Below are 8207 nucleotides of genomic sequence, written 5' to 3' on the forward strand. Positions count from 1 at the left end.
AAAAGGCCTTCATCTTGACGTTAAAGACTTGTGACAATCTCTAATCTTTAGTGGTGAATTAAAAAAAGGATCTTCCTAAGCATTGTAAACTCAGGTTGAGATAAATACATTATGTTAGTCAGACCCAATGGTTTAAGCTAGTTGTCTCAGCTCCTAGGGAGGACGGTCATAAAAGGTAAGATTCCATCTCAGCCAATGACTATGTACAAGGACAAAGTGAAGCACAAGTAGAAGGATCCCAGTTCAGGCCAGCCTAGGAGTAATAACCAACACAAAAGGGCTAGCAGAAGCTAGGTAAGAGTGGCTCATTGTCGTAATCCTAGCTACTCAGGAGGCTGAGATCAAAGATCATGATTCCACACCAGTCCCGGCAGAAAAGTCTGTGAGACTCTTATCTCTAATAAACTACTCAGGAAAAGTTGGAAGACATGCTGAGGCTCAAGTGGTAGAGTGCTAACTTGAGTAAAAGAAGCTCAGGGACAGACTCTAGGCCCTCCGTTCACACCCCAGCACTGACATAAAAGCAAGGATGAGCAGAGTGGCTCATCAGTAGAGTACGTGATGAACAAGTGTGAGACCTGGATTTCCATCTTTTTGTACCAACACAAAATATATATTATAGAAATAAGATCTCCAGATTTTTCTAAAGCCATTTGTTCTTTCTCTTTATGTCTCTACTGTACTTGGTTAATCTAGTCTTATTTCTGATACAACACTAATCTCTCTTCCTCGTGACAGGTTGGACTGACTGTTCCTTCATGATTAAAGTGGAACAAAAATTACTTATTCATATTTTGTTGTTTTCATCATTTCTTCTCCATGTTTGTACTAGCAAATGACCTTGAAGGAGCAGTTATTTTAAGATCAGCTTCCTCTTCTGTAACAGTACTAACTTTATAAAGATGCCGTTAAGAGGAATTAAGAAAATAATTACAAAGTACTGAGAGCAGTGAGAATACAGAAAGTGTCTCAAACATTAGTTCTTGTTTCTTTTCCATGTATTTCTTGTATTCAAAAATGGTTCTTCTGGGCTGGGAGTTTGGCCTAGTGGTAAGAGTACTTGCCTGGCATGCACGAAGATCCAAGTTTGGTTCCATGGTCCCACATACATAGAAAAAAGCTGGAAGTGGTGCTGAGGCTCAAGTGGCAGAGAGCACCAGACTTGAGAAAGTTCAAGGACAGTGCTCAGGCCCTGAGCTCAAGCTCAGGACTGGCCAAAAAAAAAAATGGTTCTTCTTTAACCTTGTATAATTGAATTTTATGACTATGTTTATCTAATTCCATTCCCTATCACTTCACCCTTTTAAACGTTTAAGGTCATTGCTGATCCTCTTAAAATTTGCAGATTCAAGAAGTACATATTAAAATAGGAGGGTGGACACTTTCACAAGGATAGGTCGTGTAAACAACTCTGGTTTCTTTGAGGGCGGGGATCTCAATGATGTACTCCATTCTTGTATCTCCTGCACCTGGAACAGTGAGTGCCTGGCACATGCTGGGTGCTGAATAAATATTTGTTGAATGAATGAAACAAATTGGGAATAGACATAGTAAGAATGTTGTACTCTAGGTCCTGAGGCCAGAGACACATCTAGCTAGGCAAAAAGACATGTAAAATAATCACATGTGATAGTGGATGTCCTTGGAACCATGGGACGAGTATAGATGTCATTTGTAGCTGTGTCACCATGACTTGTTACCCAACTCATTTCCAGTGACTTCAAGTAAATGACATTATTGTTAAGAAAAATTTTATGTCTAGAATTGTGGCACGTATTATTCCATTCTGTTTCCTTGGAGATAATGCATTTGCCTCAGATACAATGAAAATGTACTAACACCCTCTAGTATTTATCTCAGAAGAAGGATGGAATTTGGTGTGACTTGTACAAAAGCAAGGGAAACCTTATTTTTATCAACTTCTTTCCAAAGCCAATTTGCCTCCTCCTCAGGCTCTACTCAGGTTACAAATTTGGCAATTAAATTAGGCAATAAATTCCAGTGGTATAGAAAGTATTTAAAAATATTATTACTTTAACCAGGGTCAATTATTATCTGGCAAAGATCAGTCCTTCTTTTTTTCTTTTTCTTTTCTTTTTTTTTTTTGTCGATTGTGGGACTTGAACTCTGAGCCTGGGCGCTGTCCGTGAGCTTTTCAGCTCAAGGCTACCACCCCACCCCTGGAGCCCCAGCCCCACTTCGGATTTTATCTAGTGGTTAATTGGAGATGAGTCTCACAGACTTTAATGCACAGGCTGGCTTTGAACCATGACCCTCAGATCTAAGCCTCCTGAGTAGCTAGGATTACAGGCATGAGCCACTGGCTAAGACCAGTGCTTTTTAATTGTAACCTTACTTATAGTATCAATTAAGTCTGAAAAGATAACACTTCCTTTTCCATTGAATACATGATTTTCTTTTATAGTTAATAACAGATTATAAAAGTAGAATTGCATTAATGCAGAAATTAGGTGAATGACTATTAGAAAAGATTGTCATATCATCCTGTTATTCAGTTATCCTGTTCCTTCTACTGGTGATAGACAAAGATGGATCATGTCTGAATTCTAAGAAATCATATTTTGCAAAATAGTTCCTATATTTGCATTGTTTTCATACTCCTTTTGTCTTTTGTTTGTTTGTTTTGCCAGTTCTGGGGCTTGAACTTTAGGCTAGGCACTGTCCTTGAGCTTTCTCATGGATAGTGCTCTACCAATTGAGCCACAGTACCACTTTTGGCTTTTTTCTGTATATGTGGTACCAAGAAATTAAACCCAAGTCTTCATGCATTCTAGGCAAGCACTCTACCAGTAGGCCACACTCCCAGCCTCCGTTTTTATTTTTAATGTTGTAGTCCAAGTTTATTAAAATTGTAAACCTGTTCATCATTTATTTATTTTCAGCAATAGCTACTGGAAAACCAAATACTTCACTACCCCTCCCCCCAAATATATATTAAAAGGAAGTATAGAATGTGAAAATGAGTGTCCAAGTACAAGTTGAAACCTAAACATTCCATGTACTAATGGTATGAGGAGCACAGTTTACAAAACAATTCTTCGCGCTGTCAAGGTTAATCTATAATATCCAAAATATTTTCCTGGTGGCTGCCATCAGTTCCAGCTGAGAATTTATTTGTAATACCAAATCCTCTACACTGTGATGTAATGAATCAAGCCTGAGTGGAACGCAACTGCTGCTGCTGCTTTCTTTCTTGTCTTCCTCATCCTCTTCCTCCTCCTTCTTTCTTCCAATAGTAGGGGACTGAATTCCAGGCCTCATACACAAAAGATAAATGCCCTACCATTTGGGATATGGCCCTCAGCATCTTTGTTAGTTTTATTTAAACTAACTTTATTTTTTTACACTTTATTCTAATTTTTAACTGGCTGTATTTATCAAAGCAGTTTATGAATTCAATGCATCTTGATCAGTGTCACCTCACCCCTTTCAACATTCTAACTCATCCCTCCCAACTCACTCTTTCCCTCACATTTCTTAATTTTCTATATTATGTTTGAGATATGTTTTCACTAACTTTGTCCAGATGGACTGAAACTCACTGAACAATTGATGGAAGTGTTTCCATTATTAATCATTTAATATACACAGATTTGACATTTTCCACCAAGAAACCATGAAGGCTTGTAACAAGTACTTTCTCCTACCAAACTGACACCATTCAGGTTGCAAAAAAGGAATATATGAATGTTAAACACCATTCCAATAGCCAAAAGGTGGGAACTACTCAGAGCTCTACCAACAGAGGAATGCATAAGCAAACTGGCAGATTTGTACAGAGGAATGTTGGTCAGCCACAAATGGGATGAAGAATTGATACATGCTATATGACCTGGACCAACACAGAAAACTTCAGGCTGACAGAAGCCAGATACAAAGGTCATAGATGATTTCATTTCCATGAAATACCCTGGAAAAGATAAATCCACAATGACAGAAAGATTGGATAGGGAAATTAGGGAGTGACTATTTAATAGCTACAGAGCCTCATTGTGTATGATGTTAATAACTTAGAAAGAAGTGTGGGTAATGATTGATTACACAATATTGGTAATAATTGATTATACAATATTATGCCCTGCTAAATAACAATGCATTTTGTTTTGAAATGACTGATTTTATATCTTATTTCAGTTTCACAACATAGTTTAAGAAAGTAAAGATGGAAGGATGTGGTTCAAGACTAACTTGGGGGAAAATGTTATACCTCATAAAACAAGCCAGATATTATGGTTCATACCTGTGATCTAAAGTACTTGCTAGAGACAGAAGTGGGAGATTTGTGCTCTGATCCAATATCAGTCCTGTGACAAAGAGTTCCTTGAATAGAAATAAAACCAAAGCAAGTTCAGAAAGCTACCATCCACATAAAATTTTAAAAAATAATAATAATTTAGAGCTGGGAGTGTGGCCTATTGATAGAGTGTTTGCATAGCATGAATGAAGCACTGGGTTCAATTCCTCTGTACCACATACACAGAAAAAGCCAGAAGTGGTTCTGTGGCTCAAGTGGTAGAATGTTAACCTTGAGAAAGCTCAAGGGAAGTGCCCAAAATTCAAGCAATACAGTAATAATAACAATAATTTTAATTGACCTGATATTTAAAAAAATAAACATGTACCTTTTGACATCTATGAAATAAAACATGCAATTTTAACTTATTCTGAAATAATCATAGGTTAATAAGAAACTACAATCATAACTCTGGGAAAACCCACCACATTTCCCCCATTGGTTATACTTACATAATTATGACTTAGATATTAGAATAGTTTATGAACTGTTTTATGTAATCATATCACATGTACCTAATCACCAACATGATTTTACAGTTCTGTCATCCTGGATCTAAAGTGCCTTACTCCATTCATTTGAGCATACTCACATACATGCTATAAATTAAATGTGATATAACATAGGAAAGAGCTATGAAAGTAAAAATTGTTGGCTTAGAGTAACTTCCTGAAATGTTAATGTATCATAAGGTAGGCACTATAATGATTGTGAATATTTAGAGTCTACTACATTACTGTGTTTATATTAAAAGAGAAGGAACTCCATTTCTTAATGTACTGTGAGTGAGATTCCACAAGAAATTAGGTTTATAACATCTAGAGTGAAACCACAAGGATACACAATCAAAATACATTTGTTTCTTGATTTTAAAACTACCTTTTATCTATGTAAAATTTAGCCATTTATTCAATAAGTATCTATTGAATAATATTACATAACAGAAATTATTTTTGATATTATTGGGATTTGCCAGTGAATCAACCAAACTTTCTTGCTTATGTAGTTAATCTACCAACTACAAAAGAGAGACAAAGTAAACTCTATGTATATTTATATATGCATACACATTATCGTGATTTGGACTGCTTTTAAATCAAGCAGAAAAAGAAATATAAGGAAGAGTACAGTGGTATGTAAGTGGATTTAAATAGGATTGTCAGGAATGATTTCATAGAAAAGTGATATCTGGTCATGTATTTAAGCAATTAAGTTGGCTATAATAATAATGTGCCCTTCTAAAGAATATCTAGGGTGACATTGATCAAGATATATTCATAAATTTCTTTGTTAAGTGACAACTCCTTTGTGCAACTAATAAAATAAAGTCCACTGGTGAGAGGGAATAGTCATAAAGTTCGATATATATTCTACAAAATTAATAAATTAAGGTAAGGGTGAAGCTAGGAGGGGTGAGAGAATGATGGGAGTCACTGTATTTATCTACTACTTTGTTGAATGTCAATTTCTTTGTACAACTACTCAAAGATTTTTTAAAAATTAAGTAAAATTTAAAAAGGATGTCTACATCCTAATCTTTAGAACCTTTGAATTTGTTCATCTCCTGTAAAAAAGACTTTGTGGATGTGATCAAGGTTACAAATTTTAAGGTGTGGCCATCATTCTCATGAAACCAATCTCATCTCATGGGCCTGGTAGAGTGGAGGGAGATGAATGGAAAATGGGTCAAAAAGATGCAGTTTTATTCATTTTTCATGCTGGTGGAAAAACAATGGAAGGCTGTGAGCAACTCCTGCCAACTAGTGTTTGGAAAAATAAGAATACTTGATATGTCCCTAGATCCTTTAGAGAAGCAGACTTCCTTACATAGATTTGCTATCACTAGGAACATTAATCCTAGAGAAGGAAACACTCATAAAGAGATACTTGGACAGGTTTCCCAGTGCATTTTCTGGGAAAATGAAGACCCAGGAGTTAAGCCCCCAGTCCTGGTGTGAAACCTGCTAACATAGGCACACTGACCTAATAGATGTTGGCTTCATTCTTATTTTTCTACCACGTTGTGCCAGTAGACATACTAAAGCAATCACTGAACTTGCCAATATACTCTCCTCAACTCTCGTACAAATAAGCAAGCTTTATTCAAAGAAAAATGGTGCCAGAAAAGTAAGTGCAACTATAGACAACCGAATGAAATACAACACTTTTCCTTGGCTTGATAAAGTTTTTTGAAATAAAAATCATTTCTGTCCTTATGGTAGAAGCTTTGTAGTTTTCAATGAAAGGTGAGGTGAATAACAGAAGGAGTTAAATGTATTTGTTTTCATTTCCCTTCTCAATTATCATGGGTTCTTCACCTCCTGACCAGTTATAGGGAAAGACCTCCTGAGTGGTTTGAAATGACTTGGCAACATCTTAAGAAATAAGAGGAAAAAAATGCTGTTGTTTGAGGATTGTCTAGCAATAATAGCTACAGAAGAATTTTTCTTCTGGGCTTATAAATGGCTCTATTTAAAACTTCTTCACATGAAAGACAATCACGACTCCTTCTCAATTCTTTCATTCAAATGTGGCACAAAAATGCTATTGATTTGAGTTTTATATGATCTGGTTTCAAGAAAATTTCCCTTTTAAATTTCAATATAGCTTAAATCAATGGCAAAAGATTTAAAATAAATAGAATTTAGGATAATAGGGTTGTGTTGGCGCATCAGGCAAATGATAAAGTTGAGTTCACATTTTATATAGGCAAATCCCATAGGTATTGAAGTTTCAAATATTAAAAGTGACAGGAGGAACAGTAATTTAGTTATGCTTAACTTGATTCCTTAGTCTACAAAGTTGATCACACAAACCTTGCTTATCTCCTGCTTATCAGCAAATGACATGACACTTGTAGAAATGCTTTTGAATCATGAATAGACAGGAAAATAAACTATATTATCTTCTATTTTTATTTTTCTTTAAATGACTTGCTGGCAAATGTATATGAAAAAAAGGTAACAATCTAGCTAAGTAAGTTTATGGACACGGAGAATTATAAAAATTCAGTTTGTTCATGTTTATTCATTTATTCATTTATTTTTCTCTATTTATTTAACTTTACAGAATTTCTCCAGTCTTCAAAACAGAAGAAAAATTGGAGATAAAAGAGTGGGAATTCCTGGAATTAAAGTTCCTCCAAATTCATCCCTCTGGTATACCCTTCTTATACTCTTCTACTTCTATGGTACACATTTAGCCCTCCGCCTGCTGCTACCTGGAGTAATCACTGTTCTCCATGGTAGCAACACGCTCTTCTTAGCTGGATCCCAGCTAACAATGAGGCAGTAGCAGTACATGGATGAGGAACACGGCACAGACAAAGCTTCTGGAAATTGATTCCCATGTACCTGCTCTTAAACAGCCCAGAGCCATGTGTGCCTCTTGAATAGAATAGAAATCCTGCCTAAGGAGCTAGCATTGCATGTCCAAGTACTTCTGATTATTTCTCACTATACTATGAATATTAGGACACTTGTTTTTCTTCAGGTTTCATGTACCTGCTTCCTAGGAGCACTTTCTTCCATTCCTCTACCCTAATCTTTGCGGAGCAGTGAAGAGTCATGGCCTCTCACCTCATTACCCTTCCGAACCTCCTTGGCCTTCCTCTTTCCAAGTGTAGGCAGACTGATCTCCCTATACTTGCACCCATAGTTCATCATTCATGTCCCTAAAGTGTCACTGTTCCATGGAATCTTCCCATAGACACACCTACTAATTCTAGCCTAAATTTCAAACGAATATACTCTAGGACAGCTATAAACACTGAAGACCTTGGCTGAGAACATGTAAGTGAATTCATCTTAAGGATAACTTTTTTTCCGTGACATTCTGAGTCTGACTATGCAAACATGCCAAGATACACAAGGAGGAAAAGGCTGCTGTGAGG

The sequence above is a fragment of the Megascapheus bottae genome, chromosome 9 (assembly GCF_031878675.1).
Source record: "Megascapheus bottae isolate mThoBot1 chromosome 9, mThoBot2.hap1, whole genome shotgun sequence".
NCBI classification, from domain to species: domain Eukaryota; kingdom Metazoa; phylum Chordata; class Mammalia; order Rodentia; family Geomyidae; genus Megascapheus; species Megascapheus bottae.